Here is a 26,457-nt window from a genome sequence, read left to right on the forward strand (position 1 = left end):
TGTGCAATGCAGGCAGACGTGCTGCAAATATCTTTGCACTACTGGGGCAATACAGCAGTCCAACAGCCACGTTTAGGATGCCACTAAGTTCACTCATTGTTTGCTAGTATAATGGCTTAGTTATAATGAGTTTGAGTGTGCAATGCAGGCAGACGTGCTGCAAATATCTTTGCACTTGTGGGACGATACAGAAGTCCAACAGCCACGTTTAGGATGCCACTAAGTTCACTCAGTGTTTGCTAGTATAATGGCTTAGTTATAATGAGTTTGAGTGTGCAATGCAGGCAGACGTGCTGCAAATATCTTTGCACTACTGGGGCAATACAGCAGTCCAACAGCCACGTTTAGGATGCCAACAAGTTCACTCAGTGTTTGCTAGTATAATGGCTTAGTAACAATGAGTTTTAGTGTGCAATGCAGGCAGACGTGCTGCAAATATCTTTGCACTACTGGGGCAATACAGCAGTCCAACAGCCACGTTTAGGATGCCACTAAGTTCACTCAGTGTTTGCTAGTATAAAGGCTTAGTAACAATGAGTTTTAGTGTGCAATGCAGGCAGAGGTGCTGCAAATATCTTTGCACTTGTGGGACGATACAGAAGTCCAAAAGCCACATTTAGGATGCCACTAGGTTCACTTAGTGTTTGCTAGTATAATGGCTTAGTAACAATGAGTTTGAGTGTGCAATGCAGGCAGACGTGCTGCAAATATCTTTGCACTACTGGGGCTATACAGCAGTCCAACAGCCACGTCTAGGATGCCACTAAGTTCACTCAGTGTTTGCTAGTATAATAGCTTAGTAACAATGAGTTTGAGTGTGCAATGCAGGCAGAGGTGCTGCAAATATCTTTGCACTTGTGGGACGATACAGAAGTCCAACAGCCAAGTTTAGGATGCCACTAAGTTCACTCAGTGTTTGCTAGTATAATGGCTTAGTAACAATGAGTTTTAGTGTGCAATGCAGGCAGACGTGCTGCAAATATCTTTGCACTTGTGGGACGATACAGAAGTCCAACAGCCACGTTTAGGATGCCACTAAGTTCACTCAGTGTTTGCTAGTATAATGGCTTAGTAAAAATGAGTTTGAGTGTGCAATGCAGGCAGACGTGCTGCAAATATCTTTTTTCTACTGGGGCAATACAGCAGTCCAACAGCCACGTTTAGGATGTCACTAAGTTCACTCAGTGTTTGCTAGTATAATGGCTTAGTAACAATGAGTTTTAGTGTGCAATGGAGGCAGACGTGCTGCAAATATCTTTGCACTACTGGGGCAATACAGCAGTCCAACAGCCACATTTAGGATGCCACTAAGTTCACTCAGTGTTTGCTAGTATAATGGCTTAGTAACAATAAGTTTGAGTGTGCAATGCAGGTAGAGGTGCTGCAAATATCTTTGCACTTGTGGGACGATACAGAAGTCCAAAAGCCACGTTTAGGATGCCACTAAGTTCAGTCAGTGTTTGCTAGTATATTGGCTTAGTAACAATGAGTTTGAGTGTGCAATGCAGGCAGACGTGCTGCAAATATCTTTTCACTACTGGGGCAATACAGCAGTCCAACAGCCACGTTTAGGATGCCACTAATTTCACTCAGTGTTTGCTAGTATAATGGCTTAGTAACAATGAGTTTGAGTGTGCAATGCAGGCAGAGGTGCTGCAAATATCTTTGCACTTGTGGGACGATACAGAAGTCCAACAGCCACGTTTAGGATGCCACTAAGTTCACTCAGTGTTTGCTAGTATAATGGCTTAGTAACAATGAGTTTGAGTGAGCAATGCAGGCAGAGGTGCTGCAAATATCTTTGCACTGGTGGGACGATACAGAAGTCCAACAGCCACAATTAGGATGCCACTAAGTTCACTCAGTGTTTGCTAGTACAATGGCTTAGTAACAATAAGTTTGAGTGTGCAATGCAGGCAGACGTGCTGCAAATATCTTTGCACTAGTGGGACTATACAGAAGTCCAATAGCCACGTTTAGGATGCCACTAAGTTCACTCCGCGTTTGCTAGTATAATGGCTTAGTAACAATGAGTTTGAGTGTGCAATGCAGGCTGAGGTGCTGCAAATATCTTTGCACTTGTGGGACGATACAGAAGTCCAACAGCCACGTTTAGGATGCCACTTAGTTCACTCAGTGTTTGCTAGTATAATGGCTAAGTAACAATGAGTTTTAGTGTGCAATGCAGGCAGACGTGCTGCAAATATCTTTGCACTAGTGGGGCAATACAGCAGTCCAATAGCCACGTTTAGGATGCCACTAAGTTCACTCAGTGTTTGCTTGAATAATGGCTTAGTAACAATGAGTTTGAGTGTGCAATGCAGGCAGAGGTGCTGCAAATATCTTTGCACTTGTGGGACGATACAGAAGCCCAACAGCCACGTTTAGAATGCCACTAAGTTCACTCAGTGTTTGCTAGTATAATGGCTTAGTTATAATGAGTTTGAGTGTGCAATGCACGCAGATGTGCTGCAAATATCTTTGCACTACTGGGGCAATATAGCAGTCCAACAGCCACGTTTAGGATGCCACTAAGTTCACTCAGTGTTTGCTAGTATAATGGCTTAGTAACAATGAGTTTTAGTGTGCAATGCAGGCAGACTTTCTGCAAATATCTTTGCACTACTGTGGCAATACAGCAGTCCAACAGCCACGTTTAGGATGCCACTAAGTTCACTCCGCGTTTGCTAGTATAATGGCTTAGTAACAATGAGTTTGAGTGTGCAATGCAGGCTGAGGTGCTGCAAATATCTTTGCACTTGTGGGACGATACAGAAGTCCAACAGCCACGTTTAGGATGCCACTTAGTTCACTCAGTGTTTGCTAGTATAATGGCTAAGTAACAATGAGTTTTAGTGTGCAATGCAGGCAGACGTGCTGCAAATATCTTTGCACTAGTGGGGCAATACAGCAGTCCAATAGCCACGTTTAGGATGCCACTAAGTTCACTCAGTGTTTGCTTGAATAATGGCTTAGTAACAATGAGTTTGAGTGTGCAATGCAGGCAGAGGTGCTGCAAATATCTTTGCACTTGTGGGACGATACAGAAGCCCAACAGCCACGTTTAGAATGCCACTAAGTTCACTCAGTGTTTGCTAGTATAATGGCTTAGTTATAATGAGTTTGAGTGTGCAATGCACGCAGATGTGCTGCAAATATCTTTGCACTACTGGGGCAATATAGCAGTCCAACAGCCACGTTTAGGATGCCACTAAGTTCACTCAGTGTTTGCTAGTATAATGGCTTAGTAACAATGAGTTTTAGTGTGCAATGCAGGCAGACTTTCTGCAAATATCTTTGCACTACTGTGGCAATACAGCAGTCCAACAGCCACGTTTAGGATGCCACTAAGTTCACTCAGTGTTTGCTAGTATAATGGCTTAGTAACAATGAGTTTGAGTGTGCAATGCAGGCAGACGTGCTGCAAATATCTTTGCACTTGTGGGACGATACAGAAGTCCAACAGCCACGTTTAGGATGCCACTTAGTTCACTCAGTGTTTGCTTGAATAATGGCTTAGTAACAATGAGTTTGAGTGTGCAATGCAGGCAGAGGTGCTGCAAATATCTTTGCACTTGTGGGACGATACAGAAGCCCAACAGCCACGTTTAGGATGCCACTAAGTTCACTCAGTGTTTGCTAGTATAATGGCTTAGTTATAATGAGTTTGAGTGTGCAATGCAGGCAGACGTTCTGCAAATATCTTTGCACTACTGGGGCAATATAGCAGTCCAACAGCCACGTTTAGGATGCCACTAAGTTCACTCAGTGTTTGCTAGTATAATGGCTTAGTAACAATGAGTTTGAGTGTGCAATGCAGGCAGACGTGCTGCAAATATCTTTGCACTTGTGGGACGATACAGAAGTCCAACAGCCACGTTTAGGATGCCACTTAGTTCACTCAGTGTTTGCTAGTATAATGGCTTAGTAACAATGAGTTTGAATGTGCAATGCAGGCAGAGGTGCTGCAAATATCATTGCACTTGTGGGACGATACTGAAGTCCAACAGTCACGTTTAGGATGCCACTAAGTTCACTCAGTGTTTGCTAGTATAATGGCTTAGTAACAATGAATTTTAGTGTGCAATGCAGGCAGAGGTGCTGCAAATATCTTTGTACTACTGGGGCAATACAGCAGTCCAACAGCCACGTTTAGGATTCCACTAAGTTCACTCAGTGTTTGCTAGTATAATGGCTTAGTAACAATGAGTTTTAGTGTGCAATGCAGGCAGACGTGCTGCAAATATCTTTGCACTACTGGGGCAATACAGCAGTCCAACAGCCACGTTTAGGATGTCGCTAAGTTCACTCAGTGTTTGCTAGTATAATGGCTTAGTAACAATGAGCTTTAGTGTGCAATGCAGGCAGACGTGCTGCAAATATCTTTGCACTACTGGGGCAATACAGCAGTCCAACAGCCACGTTTAGGATGCCACTAAGTTCACTCAGTGTTTGCTAGTATAATGGCTTAGTAACAATGAGTTTGAGTGTGCAAAGGGCAGGACAGTACAGTGGCAGGGTTGTGGGTCTCTGGGTAGAGGAAAGGAAGCCTGCCTTTCTATCCCTCCTAATGGGGAAATGCAGCGAGGAAATCCCTGACCTTAGCTACACAGACGCTGTCATCTTGCGTAGCTGTTAAACTCTGTTTTAAACTCTGTCACCTATGGCTCTGACCCTGCCGGTATGAGCCCTTAAAAGGACTGATAGAAAGTGCTCTCCCTAAGCTGTCCAGCGCTGTGTATGGAGCGTATACAGTAGTATCCGCGATAGGAGCTGCGCCAGTGATGTCTGACACCAAGGACGCAGAAGTCAGATAATGGCGTGCTGGAGGAAAATGTCCGGTTTTATAATGCAGGGATATGTGACATGGACATCCTATCACACATGCCGTTGCTTCTCTGGCTAAAAGTGCACTTAGCTGTGTGTGTCTGGGATTGGCTGGCATGCTGGCCCGCCCCACTACACGCGCGCTTAGGGAAGGAAGACAAGGAAAAAAAAAAATGGTGATCGCCATTATCCATACAGCAGTGATCTGAATGCGCTGTTCCCGCACACTATACACTGAAATGTCATAATAGTGTGAGTCACAGAGTGACTTACACTATTACAGCGGAAAGCCAGCTAGTAATTAGCTGGTCTTTTTGCTGCTAGAACCGTTCTCGAACGTATCTAGAACTATCGAGCTTTAGCAAAAAGCTCAATTCTAGTTCTATCTAGAACAGCCCCCAAAATCACTCGAGCCGCGAACTGGAGAACCTCGAACCGCGAATCGCGCTCAACTCTAAAAGTAAATAAACACACAAAACGAAAAATCCTTTATTTCCAATAAAAGACAAAAACAACCCTCATTTACCATTTTATTAATCCCCAAACAGCCATCCAGGTCCGAAGTAAACCACATGATGCTTTCAGCTCTACTACATTGAGCTGACAGTCAGCCCCATAGAACATGACCGATCTGTGTCAGCTACACGCAGCAACTGACGTGAGCCGCGCTGTCACCGGAGACTTCACTCAGGTAGTGCCGGTGTGTGCGGGGATGATTGAGGCCGGTGTGTGCTGAGATGATGGAGGCCGGTGTGTGCGGGGATGATGGGGGCCGGTGTGTGCAGGGATGACGGGGGCCGGTGTGTGCGGGGATGACGGGGGCCGGTGTGTGCGGGGATGAAGGAGGCCGGTGTGTGCGGGGATGACGGGGGCATTGTGTACGGGGATGATGGGGGCCGGTGTGTGCGGGGATGATGGGGGCTAGTGTGTGCGGAGATAACAGGGGCTGGTGTGTGCGGGGATGATGGGAGCCAGTGTGTGCGGGGATGACGGGGGACATTGTGTGCTGGGATGACGGGGGGCCGATGTGTGCAGGCATGACAGAGGCCGGTGTGTGCGGGGATAACGGGGGCCGTTGTGTGCGGGGATGATGGGGGCTGGTGTGTGCGAGGATGACGGGGGCCGGTGTGTGCGGGGATGACGGGAGCCGGTGTGTGCGGGGATAATGGGGGCCTTTGTGTGCGGGGAGGACGGGGGCCATTGTGTGCGGGGAGGATGGGGGCCAATGTGTGTGAGGATGATGGGGGCCGGTGTGTGCAGGGATGACGGGGGTCGGTGTGTGCGTGGATGATGGGGGCCGGTGTGCGGGGGATTATGGGGGCATTGTGTGCGAGGATGATGGGGGCTGGTGTGTGCGGGGATGGCGGGGGCGGGTGTGTGCGGGGATGATGGGGACGTTGTGTGCCGGGATGACGGGAGCCGATGTGTGTGGGGATTATAGGGGCCGGTGTGTGCGGGGATGACGGGGGTCATTGTGTGCGGGGATAATGGGGGCTGGTGTGTGCGAGGATGACGGGGGCCGGTGTGTGCGAGGATGACGTTAGCCGGTGTGTGCAAGGATGATGGGGGTCGGTGTGTGCGGGGATGATGGAGGCCGGTGTGTGTGGGGATGACGGGGACCGGTGTGTGCGGGGATGATGGGGGCCGGTGTGTGCGGGTAGGACGGGGGCCATTGTGTGCGGTGATGAGGGGGGCCTTTGTGTGCGGGGATGACGGGGGTCGGTGTGTGCGAGGATGATGGAGGCCGGTGTGTGCGGGGATGACGGGGACCGGTGTGTGCGGGGATGATGGGGGCCCGTGTGTGCGGGGAGGACGGGGGCCATTGTGTGCGGTGATGAGGGGGGCCTTTGTGTGCGGGGATGACAGGGGTCGGTGTGTGCGAGGATAATGGAGGCCGGTGTGTGCGGGGATGACGGGGACCGGTGTGTGCGGGGATGATGGGGGCCGGTGTGTGCGGGGAGGATGAGGGCCATTGTGTGCGTTAATGACGCGAGTCGGTGTGTGCGAGGATGACGGGGGCCGGTGTGTGCGGAGATGACGGGGGCCGGTGTGTGCGGGGATGATTGAGGCCGGTGTGTGCGGGGATGATGGGGGCCGGTGTGTGCGGGGATGACGGGGGCATTGTGTGTGGGAATGATGGGGGCCGGTGTGTGCAGGGATGACGGGGGCTGGTGTGTGCGGGGATGACGGGGGCCGGTGTGTGTGGGGATGATGAGGGTCGGTGTGTGCGAGGATGATGGGGGCCGGTGTGTGCGGGGAGGACGGGGGTCATTGTGTGTGGGGAGGACAGGGGCTGGTGTGTGCGAGGATGATGGGGGCCGGTGTGTGCAGGGATGATGGGGGTCGGTGTGTGCGGGGATGATGGAGGCCGGTGTGTGCGTGGATGACGGGGGCCGGTGTGTGGCGGATGACGGGGGCATTGTGTGCGAGGATGATGGGGGTGGGTGTGTGTGGGGATGATGGGGGCCGGTGTGTGCGGGGATGGCGGGGGTCATTGTGTGCGGGGATGACGTTGGCCGGTGTGTGCGAGGATGACGGGGTCGGTGTGTGCGGGGATGATGGAGGCCAGTGTGTGTGGGGATGATGGGGACCGGTGTGTGCGGGGATGATGGGGGCCGGTGTGTGCAGGGATGAGGGGGGCCTTTGTGTGCGGGGATGACGGGGACCGGTGTGTGCGGGGATGATGGGGGCCGGTGTGTGCGGGGAGGACGAGGGCCATTATGTACGTTGATGACGTGGGTCGGTGTGTGCGAGGATGACGGGGGCCGGTGTGTGTGGAGATGATGGGGGTCGGTGTGTGCGGGGATGATAGAGGCCAGTGTGTGCGTGGATGATGGGGGCCGGTGTGTGCGTGGATGATAGAGGCGTTGTGTGCGGGGATGATGGGGACCAGTGTGTGCAGGGATGATGGGGTCCAGTGTGTGCGGGGATTACTTGGGGCTGTGTGGGCAGGGATGATGGGAGCCAGTGTGTCCGGGGATGACAGGGGCCGGTGTGTGCGGGAATGATGGGGGCCGGTTTGTGTGGGGATGTTGGAGGCTGGTAACTGCAGTGACGGCAACGCTGATCGCGGCTCACTTCAGTCACTCAGGGGATTTGCGGTCACCGGTGCGTCCTTCACCGGTGACCGCAAAACAGGCTGCGATGCAGACAGAGCCGTGGGATGGCAATGAAGTCGGGTGAAGTTCATCCGAGTTCATTCTCATCGCACGACTGTCTGTGTCTGCTGTCAGCGGGCATGGAGCCGAGCTGAATGGCAGAGCAAGTATCCAGTGCCAGAGCGCTGACGTGAAAAGCAGAAGCCGCTTGCCTCTGATTGGTCAGCACGCTGCCTTTGAGTAGCGGCTGACAGCGGAAGTTCCTCCCTCGTCGCGATACTTACCAATACACATCCTGTAGCGGCGAACTACAAGAACCGTGAAGCCGGTGTGTTGAACGGAAGATAAGGGGAGCATAATATGTGTGCATTTGTGTGTTTTTGTGCGTGTTTGTGCATGTTTGTGTGTGTTTGTGCGGACTGTAAGAGCGGGTCAGAGCGCGGTGGATGTACGGAACCGAAAGTGTGTGTGTCGCGGGCGGAGGGGCCGCGCTCACTATGCTCGGGGTCCGGGGCTTCTGCTGCTGCTCGGTGGCTCGAGCGGTGGGCCGGACCCGGGGACTCAAGAAGCGCTCCTCGCCCACGAGTGAAAAGGGGGGTGGTTTGTTTGGGGGAGATAGTTCTTAACGCCACCCACGGGTCGTGGTGATTGTGGGCACCACTGCTGCTGGTGACGGGGATCCCGGGAGCAATGGTGGGGAGCAGCTAGGATGTTGGTTCCCCCTCCGTGGGTAGGGGTTGGTGATCCCGGGGCCCGGTGGTGGTACGGGGAGGCAGGACGGCTGGGGGTGCAGGGTTGCAGGGGTAGCACGGCGTGGTGCCGGATTGTACTGTTGTACTCACTCAGGCACAAATTCACAGAGTCTCTGGTAAATTAGAAACTGCCGGAGTCCACAGCCTTCAGTACGGAGGGTGTTTAAGTCCCACACATGGTGCAGCAGCCCCTGTTCTTTCCCTGCAGCCAGGTGCCTCTTTCTCCACTCTTTCTATTTCTTTCCTCCTCAGCCGGGAACGGGGAGTCCACTCCCCTGCAGTGATCCGGGATCTCTTTCGATACCGGCACCAACTACCCTGCCCCGGTCACCTCAAGTCCCTTCCTCACTAACAGCCTGTCCCGGCCCTTTTGGAGCATGCTTCTGTAGCAGTCCGGGAGCTACAACTCCGGGCTCCTCTCCTCTCCCTCTCCCCACACACTCTGCTCCAGCCCCTCCCCTGCTGCTCTGTTTTGCTCTTACACTGGGGGGGGGTGTCTGTCCTGCTGCACTGGTGTGTGATCAGGTTACCAAGGAGGAGAATGGCCTGCACTTTGCTGGATGTCTGCAGGCTCTGTGACACCCTGGTTTTGCCAGGGCGTCACACACCCCCTTGGTAAAACACAGCCCGTCCTCGGACTCTCTGGGCACCGACATTTATTGTAACGGGAAAAAGAAAGTGCACACATTATAACTTTACATCTTCCCACATCGGGGGGTACGTTTACTAAAACTTTAAACTGTTTTGCCACCCCCACCTGCAGTGCAGATGGCCTCCCCCTGAACTTGAGGATGTTCAACAGGGGTGACAGTCCATAAAACAGTCAACTTATTTTAACTTGCAGGTAGCCGTCCATGTTCCGCTACCATCGCTGTTGCCGCCGCCGCTCCCGGTATGGGGCACAGGTCCCGTGCTCAGCCTCCTGCGTAAGAGCCAGGCCTACTCGCATGCCCTCAGCACCGGCTGCAACCGGCCTCGCTAACTGCCACGGGCTCCATCTCTCACTGGCCTGCTCCTCTCTGCAGCTGCACTCCAGCTGCTCCATAGCCGGGACGGGGTACCTGGGAGCAGCTGGCACCGCATCTGGGGCAGACTTCCAATCGGGTGTCGCCTCCGCTGCGGCCGGGCGGACTGCCGGGGCCAACGTCATCACCGTTGGGACCGGGCGGACTGCCGGAGCCGACGTCATCACCGTTGTGGCCGGGCGGACTGCCGGAGCCGGGTGAGATGTCATCGGGGTTGTGGCTACTGCTTCCAGGAACCAGACGAGTTACATGAGGAGCGTCCTTTCCAGGCTCCTCTCCTCTCCCTCTCCCCACACACTCTGCTCCAGCCCCTCCCCTACTGCTCTGTTTTGCTCTTACACTGGGGGGGTAGGGGGGGGTCTGTCCTGCTGCACTGGTGTGGGATCAGGTTACCAAGGAGGAGAATGGCCTGCACTTTGCTGGATGTCTGCAGGCTCTGTGACACCCTGGTTTTGCCAGGGCATCACATGTGCGATTAGTATTTTGCTCATACGGCAAAGCTTGCTCGTAAAGTGAGTTACAAATTTACAGCAAGCTTTGCTCGGTAAGTGGAATACTCGCTAACTGGGTTACTCGTTAACCGAGGTTCCACTGTACTTCCAATCTGACAACTAAAGGTATGTTTAGAATCAGCATGATAGTGCCAGTATAGCACTGGCTTCAGTTTATATAGGAAAATCCTGGTGATTGGTGAGCTTTAAAAGAAATCTTGGAAAAGGCCTGAGAAGATTAATTCTGAAACTGATTTTCCAAAATGACATGAATATGATAATTAGATGGCATTTGTACATGAACACCAAAAGGAAAAAACAAATCTCATTGAATAAACTGAAAACAACCTAGGCACATTTTTTGAAGTATAGAGATACGAGTAGTTGAAACAAGATACTGGAGCTAATCATGCTGAGAGCAGCAGGATACTTGGGGATGGTTTGAATACTGCTGGGGAGATCTCAACACAAGGTGTGTTTTTTGCTACGTTTATTGGCTTGTACACCCATAGCATTAAATACCACTAGGTGGCACAGTATTTCTATTTACTTACATAGATATGAGTAAATAACTTGTCTTTTTTTTGTATGTATAAAAACTTTTATTGAATACAGTCCTTAAAATACCAAAAAATTCCAACCAATTACAGACACTGTCTGGGGTTGGGGTCTGACTGCAGCCAATTTGAGATTGGTGGGTGGGGAAAGCAGTGAATATGGATGAGGAATAATTAGCGGCCCCAGAAGTACAGCCATAGGAGCAGTTACAGCCATGAGAAGACTCGGAAAGTATGTTGTGCTTTAACCCTGTTGCTTCCTTTTTTACAGTGATTTCCAATACTTGACATGGCTGTGACAGGGATGGGAGTGGGTTTTTTGCAAACAAACACTTACCAAACATTTTTGACTTTTGAGCAAAGTGTTCAGTAAGCCGAGCCCCAAAGAACCAGTTAACTCTCGTACCGAATCTGAAATTGGTGAACTGAAAAGGTTCGCTCATCTCTGATCCTGAACATTTCATCTGGGTTAGTGTATCTCAAACTATGAGGCTTTTCACTAACAGCAGTTTTCAAATTTAGCAACATAAGATAACTTTTTCCTCTTCTCTTAATTTTATTCTTGGTTCAGAAAACAAATAAAAACCTGAAGTGAATTTTTAATTTTAGAATGACTTTGACCAATCGTGAGGATTTGACTACTATAGTAAGTCTAATAAGGTCATTGTGCCACCCCTGCAGTTGTCGAACCACTCAGATCCGGGGTCTGCTGTGGCTCGAGGGTCTCCGGACCCGGGGGCTTAAGGCCACTTCAAATGAAAAGGGGGTATTTACAGGGGATAAGAGTTTGTGACTCCACCGGTGGTTCGCAGTAAGGGGAGTACCGCTACTGCTGATGGGAGTACCCGGGGGAGATGGAGTGGGGTGGCCAGATAATGTTCCCTCCACGGGCAGGGGAGGCCCCCGGGACTCTGGATGATGGAGGTGTAGGGGAGCGTGGTGCAGATTGGAAGCAGGGGAAGACAGTGTACTCACTCAGACAGTGTTAGTAGTGATGCGACCGCAAAGCAGACTCTGACACAAAGGGTAAACCAAGTCTCTTGGTGCCGCTGCCACTTCAGGGGAGCTTGTTCGGGAGTCTGCTCTCTTTGGTATTGCTAGTGATCTGTACCTTCCCTCCATTCACTCTATTTTAGATGTTCTGAGTGACCCCTATGCTTGAAGCTGTCGAGGTCCCGCTCCCCACTGTTAAGTAGGGAAGCTGTGCTCTCGATGGCTGACACTTGGGATTTCAGTGGGCCGCATGAGCTGGAAAGCCCTATCCCCCTCGTTGTGTTGATGCCTTCGATGTCTGAGCTCTTGGGGAAAGTTCATAAAGATACTATCCTTCACAGGTTAATTATCAGGTTGCGTGAAGCTACTCCCTGATCTAGGGTCCAGTACCCCGCCATGCTCGGTATCGGTTTGGTTACTAGGTACTCCAGTGCTCCAGAATGTTCCCCTACACTAAGTGGGGCATTCTTCTCCAGCACCCTGCGACCGGGTCTCCGACTCCTTCGGTCCCAGATCACCGTCTGCGACCTAGCCAACGTCTCCCAGGGAGCTCCAACTCCCAGCTCCTCACTCTTTGGGAGCTATTACTCAACTCACTCTGCCCCTCCCACCAGTCTGTCTGACCCCTAGGCGGGTGGCCCTGTTCCAGCTCGACCACCCACTGGTGTGCCTTACAGGGTGTGGTGTGAGGTGTAACTAGGATTTGCATGCTGATGGAGCAATACCAAAGTTAGGATCCCAGAACCATGGGGGGTTGAGTCCTGCACCAAAATATAAAAGAGTGCAGTACCCTGTGACACCCTGACTAGTTCAGGGGCGTCACATCATGCCCCAGTCAAAAAAGATTGGGAAGCTGACACCTACTGTAGATAAATGTGTACATATGAAGGGCTAAATTTGTGGGAACAGAAAATATTCCTGAAGGTGTAATATTCATCATTCATTCCAGTTTGCTCTAATTAAATTTCTTCATTACATTTACAAACATACAGATGAGCTCTTCTTATCTCCAATGTTCTGAGGAATTTTCCTTGCAAACGTATGGCAGCGGTAGAGTGAAACCGTGCCAGAAAGTCAATTACAAATGAAAAATCATTTTTGGAATGCGGAATATAATGGTGAACCACAAGCCAAGACTCCTGATCCTCTATGAATTGAACACCTGATGACAATTATCTTTGCGGCTTACAAGGCCAGGCATCTTTTTGTCTCCCTTGTGTTGTTTGGATTGACATTATTTTTCAGCTGTATAGGCACATGTATGTTTCTATTACAACTGATTTATTTACCGTAATATCTAATTAAGATTTCAATTCCAAAGTGTAGATCCAGATGGCTTGACATACATTGATGTATTTTACACTTTAGTTATGTGTGGATCAAACGCTAAATGGTTCAGTAATTTTAATCATGTTTTTCCTTTTACATACTGAATTTTTCCATATTTTTAAATGCCAGACTCTAAGGTGGTTCTAATAACTGGCGGTGTTTCCTTTAGCAGAAATTGTCTCCAAATTATTATGATATCGACAGGCCATTGAATTAATTGGGATCTGCGTAGGGCTTAATTTTCCATAGCAGCATCACTGCATGGCACATGACCACTTCCCAATGAAAGCTGCTCATTTCCAGGTTATCTGTTTTGTAGTGAAGATTTGTCTAGCTTTTAAAAAAATACATAGAAATTAATGCATTAGCCTATACCATCACAAAAAACAGCAACATGTAGATGAACGTCTAGTTGTGTAGTACCTGAATATGTATTATTTTCTGCAGCATGTCAATGATTGCACATGTTCACATAACCAGAATCATTAGGAACATGAAAAGATGGGTTTGGTTGGAGGTCAAATGTGTGGTTGTCATGAAGCCTTATTTTTTTGGATGTGGAAGAGCATCTTTGCCCTTTATGTTTATTGGTGCAAATTATTGCTTAAACTAGTCACATAAAACCTCAGTGAGTTTAGAGTACTTCAACCCATCCTGTGTCATACTAGGGTAGTAAGGGCGCACCACTAACATCATCTCTGAGGACCCACTCACCTACATGCATGTGACCCGCCCCAGGGCCGTGGGGTACTCGGTAGAAATGTTAAATGACCCCTCTCTGGAACTTCTAGTGTTAAAGGTAGAGATGAGCGAACCGGAGCGAAAGGTAGAGATGAGCGAACCGGTCCCGGTTCGGCTCGAGGTCGGTTCGCCAAACGGAAGTCCCGTTCGAGTTCGGTTCGTCGAACGTTCGACGAACCGAACTCGAACCGCATAGGAAACAATGGCAGGCATTCACAAACACATAAAAACACATAGAAAACACCCTCAAAGGTGTCCAAAAGGTGACAAACAACTCACAACACAACACAAACACATGAGAAAGTGACAAGGACATATACTCATGTGAAAACAAAAGAGCAGGACAAGGAAAAAGAGGAGTAGACACAGATATAGGCATGGCACGCCCTTCTAAAATCATGTAAAACACCGCAAGGTGACTCCAAGCGGAGTCTTCCTTTTTTCCAAAAATTGGGCCCCACACACACCCACCCCTTCAGTGGCAGCAGTTGTGCCCCAGTTGTACAATTCACAGCTACATTTGCATCAAGCACATTCAAAAATACGCTATTCTTAACCGTCCCCAGGATGACACCGGGGTAGGTAGCAAAGTCTTTCCTGATCCCAGCTCTGTTCATCTTGGCTCCTTTTAAAAACAATGTAAGCAAGGGTTACTCCAAGCGGAGTCTCCCTTTTTTCCAAAAATTGGGCCCCACACACACCCACCCCTTCAATGGCAGCAGTTGTGCCCCAGTTGTACAATTCACAGCTACATTTGCATCAAGCACATTCAAAAATACGCTATTCTTAACCGTCCCCAGGATGACACCGGGGTAGGTAGCAAAGTCTTTCCTGATCCCAGCTCTGTTCATCTTGGCTCCTTTTAAAAACAATGTAAGCAAGGGTTACTCCAAGCGGAGTCTCCCTTTTTTCCAAAAATTGGGCCCCACACACACCCACCCCTTCAGTGGCAGCAGTTGTGCCCCAGTTGTACACTTCACAGCTAGATTTGCATCGAGCACATTCAAAAATACGCCATAATTAACCGTCCCCAGGATGACACCGGGGTAGGTAAAAGTCTTTGCTGAACCATGACTTGTTCATCTTGACTCCTTTTAAAAACAATGTAAGCAAGGGTTACTTCAAGCGGAGTCTCCCTTTTTTCCAAAAATTGGGCCCCACACACACCCACCCCTTCAGTGGCAGCAGTTGTGCCCCAGTTGTACAATTCACAGCTACATTTGCATCAAGCACATTCAAAAATACGCTATTCTTAACCGTCCCCAGGATGACACCGGGGTAGGTAGCAAAGTCTTTCCTGATCCCAGCTCTGTTCATCTTGGCTTCTTTTAAAAACAATGTAAGCAAGGGGTACTCCAAGCGGAGTCTCACTTTTTTCCAAAAATTGGGCCTCACACACACCCACCCCTTCAGTGGCAGCAGTTGTGCCCCAGTTGTACAATTCACAGCTACATTTGCATCAAGCACATTCAAAAATACGCTATTCTTAACCGTCCCCAGGATGACACCGGGGTAGCTAGCAAAGTCTTTCCTGATACCAGCTCTGTTCATCTTGGCTCCTTTTAAAAACAATGTAAGCAAGGGTTACTCCAAGCGGAGTCTCCCTTTTTTCCAAAAATTGGGCCCCACACACACCCACCCCTTCAGTGGCAGCAGTTGTGCCCCAGTTGTACACTTCACAGCTACATTTGCATCAAGCACATTCAAAAATGCGCTATTCTTAACCGTCCCCAGGATGACACCGGGGTAGGTAGCAAAGTCTTTCCTGATCCCAGCTCTGTTCATCTTGGCTCCTTTTAAAAACAATGTAAGCAAGGGTTACTCCAAGCGGAGTCTCCCTTTTTTCCAAAAATTGGGCCCCACACACACCCACCCCTTCAGTGGCAGCAGTTGTGCCCCAGTTGTACACTTCACAGCTAGATTTGCATCGAGCACATTCAAAAATACGCCATAATTAACCGTCCCCAGGATGACACCGGGGTAGGTAAAAGTCTTTGCTGAACCATGACTTTGTTCATCTTGACTCCTTTTAAAAACAATTTAAGCAAGGGTTACTCCAAGCGGAGTCTCCCTTTTTTCCAAAAATTTGGCCCCACACACACCCACCCCTTCAGTGGCAGCAGTTGTGCCCCAGTTGTACAATTCACAGCTACATTTGCATCAAGCACATTCAAAAATACGCTATTCTTAACCGTCCCCAGGATGACACCGGGGTAGGTAGCAAAGTCTTTCCTGATCCCAGCTCTGTTCATCTTGGCTTCTTTTAAAAACAATGTAAGCAAGGGTTACTCCAAGCGGAGTCTCCCTTTTTTCCAAAAATTGGGCCCCACACACACCCACCCCTTCAGTGGCAGCAGTTGTGCCCCAGTTGTAAACTTCACAGCTAGATTTGCATCGAGCACATTCAAAAATACGCCATAATTAACCGTCCCCAGGATGACACCGGGGTAGGTAAAAGTCTTTGCTGAACCATGACTTGTTCATCTTGACTCCTTTTAAAAACAATGTAAGCAAGGGTTACTCCAAGCAGAGTCTCCCTTTTTTCCAAAAATTGGGCCCCACACACACCCACCCCTTCAGTGGCAGCAGTTGTGCCCCAGTTGTACAATTCACAGCTACATTTGCATCAAGCACATTCAAAAATACGCTATTCTTAACCGTCCCCAGGATGACACCGGGGTAGGTAGCAAAGTCTTTCCTGATCCCAGCTCTGTTCATCTTGGCTTCTTTTAAAAACAATGTAAGCAAGGGTTACTCCAAGCGGAGTCTCCCTTTTTTCCAAAAATTGGGCCCCACACACACCCACCCCTTCAGTGGCAGCAGTTGTGCCCCAGTTGTACAATTCACAGCTACATTTGCATCAAGCACATTCAAAAATACGCTATTCTTAACCGTCCCCAGGATGACACCGGGGTAGGTAGCAAAGTCTTTCCTGATCCCAGCTCTGTTCATCTTGGCTCCTTTTAAAAACAATGTAAGCAAGGGTTACTCCAAGCGGAGTCTCCCTTTTTTCCAAAAATTGGGCCCCACACACACCCACCCCTTCAGTGGCAGCAGTTGTGCCCCAGTTGTACACTTCACAGCTAGATTTGCATCAAGCACATTCAAAAATACGCTATTCTTAACCGTCCCCAGGATGACACCGGGGTAGGTAGCAAAGTCTTTCCTGATCCCAGCTCTGTTCATCTTGGCTCCTTTTAAAAACAATGTAAGCAAGGGTTACTCCAAGCGGAGTCTCCCTTTTTTCCAAAAATTGGGCCCCACACACACCCACCCCTTCAGTGGCAGCAGTTGTGCCCCAGTTGTACACTTCACAGCTAGATTTGCATCGAGCACATTCAAAAATACGCCATAATTAACCGTCCCCAGGATGACACCGGGGTAGGTAAAAGTCTTTGCTGAACCATGACTTTGTTCATCTTGACTCCTTTTAAAAACAATTTAAGCAAGGGTTACTCCAAGCGGAGTCTCCCTTTTTTCCAAAAATTGGGCCCCACACACACCCACCCCTTCAGTGGCAGCACTTGTGCCCTAGTTTCAAACAGGATGTTTTGATTTGCATCAAGCACATTCCAAATCCACAAGCATTTACTCTCCCCAGGATGACACAGGGGTAGTAAATTCCTTTTGGATCCATGACTTGTTCATTTTGATGAACGTCAGTCTGTCCACATTGTCACTGGACAGACGCGTGCGCTTATCTGTCAGCACACACCCAGCAGCACTGAAGACACGTTCAGAGAAAACGCTGGCAGCTGGACACGACAAAATCTCCAAGGCGTAACTGGAGAGCTCTGGCCATTTTTCTAGATTTGAAGCCCAAAAGGAGCAAGGCTCCATTTGCAAAGTCATGGCATCGATGTTCATTTGGAGATACTCCTGTATCATCCTCTCCAGCCGTTGACTATGTGTCAGACTTGTTGTCTCTGGTGGCCTTGCAAAAGAGGGTCTAAAAAAATTATGAAAAGATTCCATAAAATTGCTGTTACCAGCACCAGATACGGTCCTACTGGTACGGGTAGACTGTTGAAGATGACGAGACCGTCCCACGTTTGGCACCTGCACGGTTGTTTGGTGGAAAAGCCGAGCTAAGATCGAGTAACAGCTTCTGCTGATACTCCTGCATACGTGCGTCCCTTTCTATGGCTGGAATTATGTCACAAAATTTGGACTTGTACCGGGGATCTAATAGTGTGGCAATCCAGTAGTCATCATCACTTCTAATTTTGACAATACGAGGGTCATGTTGGAGGTAGTGCAACAAGAAGGCACTCATGTGTCTTGCGCAGCCATGCGGACCAAGTCCACGCTGTGTTTGTGGCATAGAGGTGCTACCCGTTCTTTCTTCCTCTGACATCTCCCCCCAACCTCTTTCAACTGAAATTTGACCAAGGTCTCCCTCATCTGCTGAGTCTTCCATGTCCATGGACAGTTCGTCCTCCATTTCTTCATGTTCTCCTGCACCTTCCTCAACATTTCGCCTGCTACTATGCGCCCTTAACATAACATAACTCACATCAGGAGCCATAAGAAATAGGGCACCAAGCCTCCCTCAATTAGGGAGGGAAGGTGCCAGCACTACTCATAAGAGGAATGAGAAACATGAGGACAAGAGTAAAGTGCAAAACTTGACAATTTTTATTGAATACACAACAAGACATATATTAATTTAAAATAATGCACTACCAGTACATCCTGAGGAAGCCGACATAGGATAGACCAGTGTATATAACTAAGAAAAAAGTCAAAAGGACATACTAGTCACAGTCTATACATGTGTGGCTAAAACTAGCCTAAGCAAGTCACAATAATTGGGAACATACCCAGTAGCAGGGGAACTGTTGTATATCAAATCAAACCGTGGTTGCCCACCTTGAAAAAGCTATCCCCGCGAAACGCGCGTTGGATGGAGACCTTTTGAAACCTGAGGATGCCTTCCCACACTTCATAGGAACTGTTTGCGTTCACGGCCGGCCGTTTTTGCACTGGCTTAGTCTGCACTTTAGCACTTTAGGTAAGGGAATACCTTTTATTTGCACACTTGTGTTTTATGGCTATTGCATTTCTATTCCCTGCTGTATTCTCATGGTTATTTGCAGCCTAGCCAGCAATATCACCATGATTCCCCACCCCTCCTTGGTGGGCAACCACGGTTTGATTTGATATACAACAGTTCCCCTGCTACTGGGTATGTTCCCAATTATTGTGACTTGCTTAGGCTAGTTTTAGCCACACATGTATAGACTGTGACTAGTATGTCCTTTTGACTTTTTTCTTAGTTATATACACTGGTCTATCCTATGTCGGCTTCCTCAGGATGTACTGGTAGTGCATTATTTTAAATTAATATATGTCTTGTTGTGTATTCAATAAAAATTGTCAAGTTTTGCACTTTACTCTTGTCCTCATGTTTCTCATTACTATGCGCCCTTGTTGATCCCTGTCCCCCATGGTCCCATGCCTGCTTCGTTGGTGATGATGAACGTCTGGACCTTGGTGATGTTGTTGTCCCTTGCGCATATGAATCCTCCTGTAGTTCCTCCCCTTCCTGTTGTCCCACCCCCTGACTCCGAATAGTGTTTAGCGTGTGCTCCAGCATGTAAATGACTGGAATTGTCATGCTGATAATGGCATTGTCAGCGCTAAACATATTCGTCGCCATGTCGAAACTGTGCAGAAGGGTGCATAGGTCCTTGATCTGAGACCACTCCATCAGGGTGATCTGCCCCACCTCTGCATCTCGTTGGCCCAGGCTATACGTCATGACGTATTGCACCAGGGCTCGGCGGTGCTGCCACAGTCGCTGTAACATGTGGAGAGTTGAATTCCAGCGTGTCGCCACATCGCATTTCAGGCGATGAACCGGCAGGCCGAAAGACTTCTGGAGCGATGCAAGTCGCTCAGCTGCGGCGCTTGAACGGCGGAAGTGAGCAGACAGTTTTCGTGCCCTGTTCAGAAGGCCATCTAGGCCGGGATAGTGTGTTAAAAATTGCTGGACGACAAGGTTCAACACGTGAGCCATACAAGGTACGTGTGTCACCTTGCCCAGGCGAAGGGCCGCACCCAGGTTTGCAGCATTGTCGCACACGGCCTTACCAGGCTGCAGGTTGAGTGGAGACAACCATTTATTAAACTCGGATCGCAGAGCTGACCACAACTCCTCAGCTGTGTGACTCTTATTCCCAAGACATGTCAAGCTAAAGACCGCCTGATGCCGTTGCGCTCTGCTGCCAGCATAGTAATGAGGGGTGTGTGATTCCTTCTGCGCAGTGAGAACGCTGGTGGCCTGACCAGGCAGGCTTGGGGCGGAGGTGGAGGACCCAGATGAGGTGGAGGATGCAGAAGCAGTGGCGGAACTTGGACAGACAGAGGATTGACACACAAGTCGTGGGGACGGCAAGACTTGTGCAGCAGACCCTTCACCATCTATCACCATAGTTACCCAGTGCCCAGTCAGCGACATGTAACGTCCCTGTCCATGCTTACTGGTCCAAGTATCGGTGGTGAAATGCACCCGTTGACACACAGAGTTTCTCAAGGAAGCGGTGATGTTGTGTGCGACATGCTGGTGTAGCGCGGGCACACCTTTCTTAGAGAAGTAGTGGCGACTAGGCATCTGGTACTGGGGCACAGCGACAGACATAAGGTCTCTAAAATCCTGTGTGTCCACTAGGCGGAAAGGCAGCATTTCGGTAGCCAACAGCTTACAGAGGGATAGAGTCAACCTCTTAGCTTTGTCATGGGTCGCAGGAAGTGGCCTTTTATTTGACCACATCTGAGGGACAGAGATCTGGCTGCTGTGTGTAGACGGTGTTGAGTAGGGTGTCCCTGGAAAAATGCAGGTTTGTGAGGAAAGTGCAGGCGGAGACATGATGTTGCCTTCATCCAATGTTGGTGCTATCGATGTCTGAGAGAGCTGTACATACTCACTTGTTTCCCCTTCCAAACCAACTGACGACCTACCAAGCAAACTGCCTGTTGCGGTTACAGTGGTGGAAGTTGTGGGTGGAAAAACAGGTGTGACAGCTGTCCCCACAGTCCTAGAAGATGAAGAGCGCGCGGATGCACTGGAAGGGGCAGGCTGTGGATGGTTCGCTCCGCTAGGCCGCATTGCAGCACGGTGAGCTTCCCACCAGGACATATGATATTTATTCATGTGACGATTCATGGAAGAAGTTGTCAAACTGCTGAGGTTTTGACCTCTACTAAGAGAACCATGACAAATTTTACAGATCACATAATTTGGGCGATCTTTTTCTATGTCAAAAAAGGACCAGGCTAGGCAAGGCTTAGAGGCCATGCGACCTGTTGATCCACCCCGAATAATGCTCAGAGGCAGTGTGGTGGCTGAGGATGCAGTTGTAGACGTGCTACCAGTACTCCGACTGTGTCCAGGAAGGCGCAAGGTAACTTCGTCATCAGTTGCATCCTCCTCCACCACCTCTGTTGACCTCCTCGAGTTCCTGACTGTGGGTTGACAGAAGGTGGGATCTAGAACTTCATGATCAATTGTTGTGTTTGCACTCCCCTCCCCCTCAGACCGAGCCTCTTCTTGCACTGACCGAATATTTAAGTTGTCATCCCAATCGGGTATCTGCGTCTCATCTTCATCAGTATGTTCCTCATTGTCTATAACCACAGGTGTTACAGTTTGTGACAAAGGGTCAACATTATGCTCAGAAACTTGGTCCTCACGGCCTGAATCAGAGTGACAAAGGTTCTGGGCATCACTGCAGACCATTTCCTGTTCTGTACTCACTGTAGCTTGGGAGCAGACCTCTGATTCCCAGGCTATAGTGTGACTGAACAGCTCTGCAGACTCAGCCATCTCAGTTCCACCATACTGTGCAGGGCTGATGGGGACTTCAGAGCTGGGAGAAAGCAAGTTTGATTGGGATGACAACTCAGAGGACTGGTGTTTTTTGGATGCTTTACTTGAAGTGGCTGAGAGGGCACTTGTTGGACCACTTGAGATCCATTCAAGCATTTTCCTTTTTTGGCCATCATCTACCTTTGTTCCTGTTGTTCGTGTCCGTAAAAAAGGGAGCACATCGGATTGTCCACGGTAAGTAGTAGACATCTTACTTTTGCTGGTAGATGGTCTATCTTCAGCAGATGATAATGGAGCTTTGCCACCTTCCCCACGGACAAACCCTTTTTTTCCTTTTCCACCACGCCTCTTCCCCTTTCCACCAGCATCTGTCATTTTGCCACTCATGGTGATTGCGACAAGATTGTGCACTGAAAATGTGGTAGTAAAAATTGAGAGGTGGTGTAGATTGCAGCGGTGGTCTAGCTTTATTAACAGCAGAATAATAAAGAATAAATATCCCTGACAATGCAACTACGGCCCTTAAACTGGCAGCATAAATTGCTAGTATAATGGATTAGTTATAATGAGTTGGAGTGTGCAATGCAGGCAGAGGTGCTGCAAATATCTTTGCACTAGTGGGACTAAAGTCCAATAGCCACGTTTAGGATGCCACTAGGTACACTGAGTGTTTGCTAGTATAATGGCTTAGTTATAATGAGTTGGAGTGTGCAATGCAGGTAGAGGTGCTGCAAATGTCTTTGCACTAGTGTGACTAAACAAAAGTCCAATAGCCACGTTTAGGATGCCACTAGGTACACTGAGTGTTTGCTAGTATAATGGCTTAGTTATAATGAGTTGGAGTGTGCAATGCAGGTAGAGGTGCTGCAAATGTCTTTGCACTAGTGTGACTAGACAAAAGTCCAATAGCCACGTTTAGGATGCCACTAGGTGCACTGAGTGTTTGCTAGTATAATGGCTTAGTTATAATGAGTTGGAGTGTGCAATGCAGGCAGAGGTGCTGCAAATATCTTTGCACTAGTGGGACTATAGCAAAGTCCAATAGCCACGTTTAGGATGCCACTAGGTACACTGAGTGTTTGCTAGTATAATGGCTTAGTTATAATGAGTTGGAGTGTGCAATGCAGGTAGAGGTGCTGCAAATGTCTTTGCACTAGTGTGACTAGACAAAAGTCCAATAGCCACGTTTAGGATGCCACTAGGTACACTGAGTGTTTGCTAGTATAATGGCTTAGTTATAATGAGTTGGAGTGTGCAATGCAGGCAGAGGTGCTGCAAATATCTTTGCACTAGTGGGACTATAGCAAAGTCCAATAGCCACGTTTAGGATGCCACTAGGTACACTGAGTGTTTGCTAGTATAATGGCTTAGTTATAATGAGTTGGAGTGTGCAATGCAGGTAGAGGTGCTGCAAATGTCTTTGCACTAGTGTGACTAGACAAAAGTCCAATAGCCACGTTTAGGATGCCACTAGGTACACTGAGTGTTTGCTAGTATAATGGCTTAGTTATAATGAGTTGGAGTGTGCAATGCAGGTAGAGGTGCTGAAAATATCTTTGCACTAGTGGGACTATAGCAAAGTCCAATAGCCACGTTTAGGGTGCTACTAGGTACACTGAGTGTTTGCTAGTATAATGGCTTAGTTATAATGAGTTGGAGTGTGCAGAGGACAGGAGGGTACAGTGCCAGGGTTGTGGGGCTCTGGGTAGAGGAATGGAAGCCTGCCTTTTCTATTCCCTCCTAATGGGGAAATGCAGCGACGAAATCCCTGACCTTAGCTACACAGACGCTGTCTCTGTTTTCAGGACCTGTCACCTTAACTCTGACCCTGCCGGTACGAGCCCTTAAAAGGACTGATGGAAAGTGCTATCTCTAAGCTGTCCAGCGCTGTGTATGGAGCGCATACAGCAGTATCGGCGATAGGACAAAGGACGGAGCTGCGCCAGTGATGTCTGACACCAAGGACGCAGAAGAGATAATGGCGTCCGGACGGCCAGATACTCGTTTTTATAATGCAGGGACATGTGACATGGACATCCTATCACACATGCCGTTGCTTCTCTGGCTAAAAGTCCACTTAGCTGTGTGTGTGTCTGGGATTGGCTGACATAATGGCCCTGCCCACAACACGCGCGCGCTTAGGGAAGGAAGACAAGGAAAAAAAAAAAAATGGCGATCGCCATTATACAAACAGGAGTGATCTGAAGGCGCTGTTCACGCACACTATACACTGAAATTTCATAATAGTGTGAGTCACAGAGTGACTTACACTATTACAGCGGAAAGCCAGCTAGGAATTAGCTGTTTTTTTGCTGCTAGAACCGTTCTCGAACGTTTCTAGAACTATCGAGCTTTTGCAAAAAGCTCGAGTTCTAGTTCGATCTAGAACAGGCCCCAAAATCACTCGAGCCTAGAACTGGAGAACCACGAACCACGAACCGCGCTCAACTCTAGTTAAAGGATACAAATTACATGCAGGGGAATAGATATTAAATTCCTTACCAACGAGAGAAAAACAAAAATGAATTTGCAATACCAATAGCATTGCATGTCAGCTTTTCTGTCTACATAAACCAATAAGAAGTTTTGGGCTTTTGGCTTGTGAGAGTAATAATCATGAACTGTATAATTTATGTATCATCTACTCTTCCTTGACTGCTTGCAAAAAAACAATCAATTGCTGAAGTGAAGGAAAGTGTCGGCCTCAGGCCGCAAGGTCACCACACTCCTTCACCAAGGAGACTCTTTGTGCAAATGTGACTTCTGGTCGGGTGCTGGACACCTACTGGTTTATGTAGGCTGGTGTCCATCACCGGTGGTAGACATAGATAATTAGTAAAACACACAACACCAGAGCTTGTTTAGCCAACCAGAAACATTTACTTTTATTATTCACATCATTATGACAGTCATGGCTTTCCTTTCCTTCCTTCCTTTCAATTTGAGGTACTACTCCTCAACCTGTTCCCTCCGCTATTTTGGTCTCTTCTTCAAGCTTCAGGATCTGTGTCTTTTTCCCCCTTGCTCCGTTTACCTTCGTCCAAGTCTAGGACCCGGCGGCTCTCTAGTCGGACAACTCTCCAAGCCCATATGGGTGAGCTGTAGGCTCCGGACCTCTTGAGGCTACCTCAGGATTGACTGGCCCTTGCACTGAGAACACGTCTTCTCACACTTGAACCTTATTCTACACTGGCTCCTCTCAAGACCTCTCAAATGTCCTCTTTCTCGCATTTGCCACTTCCCTTTTAACTCTGCCTCATCCATCCTGCTACTAACTTAGCTCAACCATTAAGTGGCACATTTGGTGGCTGTCCCTCTCCACTGTACCTGGGTTCTGCACCCAGCTAGCAGCATAACATATTAACATATATAATTGGTATAACACATAAAATACACGGCGTAAACAGTGCAGGGGCAAGTCCAAGTCCACCTTCTACAGAAGCAAGTTACGCAGAAAGAGAGGAATACATGATTCCCACAATTGTTTCCATGTTTTAGCTAATGTTTACTCAAACCTCAATTGTTTTGAAATATAGCTATAAATTTGAGGAGTCTGAAATACACCAATTTAATTAAAGGCATACTCCAAATGCATTATCTTTAGCACAACCCACCAAGGTAAGAGCATATTCTGCCCACTTTTTTCATTTCTAGCTTTGTATATTGTTAGATATTATTATTGGTGTAATTTGAAGTATACAGGAAGAAAAAGATGTTTTCACCACCAGGAGCAAAACAATAACAATGCAGTGACATGACAAAAATCTGCTTAACTAATCATATGCTAAACAGTTGTAAGTCAGATTTATGTATGAGGTAGCCAAGATCATTGTCTATAAAATGATGGTAGTCTCACACTCAAAGCCTTTGTGGATAGAGACATGGAGCCTGAAAGTCAAAAGATCAAAACATTGTTACCCTTTTGCTCATCACTGTATTGCAGAAGGTTTATTTTTCTAACCTATCTTCATTACCAGCAACCCCTTGATCTTTTCACACTATTCTCAGATACTCCATTTGATTAAAGACCCAGACAACAGTCAGGTCACCTTGCAGGTCACTTGGAAGCTAGTCTTCTAATCTGTTTAGATCAATGACTACATTTTGTTTACTGAAGATTTCACATAGTCCCCTGTGACTTCACAATCCCATAACACCACTTTGGCTTCTCAAGGAGCTGAATGTTTCACACAGCCTACAGATCTTCACTGGCCTAATTTCCCTCATTATTAGGGCTGGGTGGACCCGGAAAAAGTCCGGATCCGCGCAGTTTCAAAGTTGCTCGGGTGCCGGACCTGGGCCCGGAATTCTGAGTGTTTGATCTGGATCCGGCACTTGAGAAAATAAAAAAATAAAAGAAAAATAAAGAAAATAAGAATGAAGCAACCGCATCATACTTACCCCTGAGTGATATTGTGTTTTTCGTTTTTACTTTTTGCTCCCCTTCTTCTGAGAGCCATAACATTTTTATTTTTCCATCAATATTGCCATGTAAGGACTTGTTTTTTGTGGGACGAGTTGTATTTTTAAATAAAACCATGAGTTTTACCATATAGTGTACTGGAAAACAGCAGAAAAATTAAAAGTGCGGAAAAATTGCAAAAAAGGTGCAATTGCATGATTGTTTTTGAGGTATTTTGTTCACCATGCTCACTATATGGTAAAACCGATGTGTCGGTGTAATGCCTAAAGTCAGTACAAGTTCATAGATACCAAGTATGTATAGATTTCTTTTATCTAAGGGGTTAAAAAAATTCAGAACTTTGTCCCAAAAAAGTGGCTCATTTTTTACGTCATTTTCCATGACCCATAG

The sequence above is a fragment of the Anomaloglossus baeobatrachus genome, chromosome 3 (assembly GCF_048569485.1).
Source record: "Anomaloglossus baeobatrachus isolate aAnoBae1 chromosome 3, aAnoBae1.hap1, whole genome shotgun sequence".
NCBI classification, from domain to species: Eukaryota; Metazoa; Chordata; class Amphibia; order Anura; family Aromobatidae; genus Anomaloglossus; species Anomaloglossus baeobatrachus.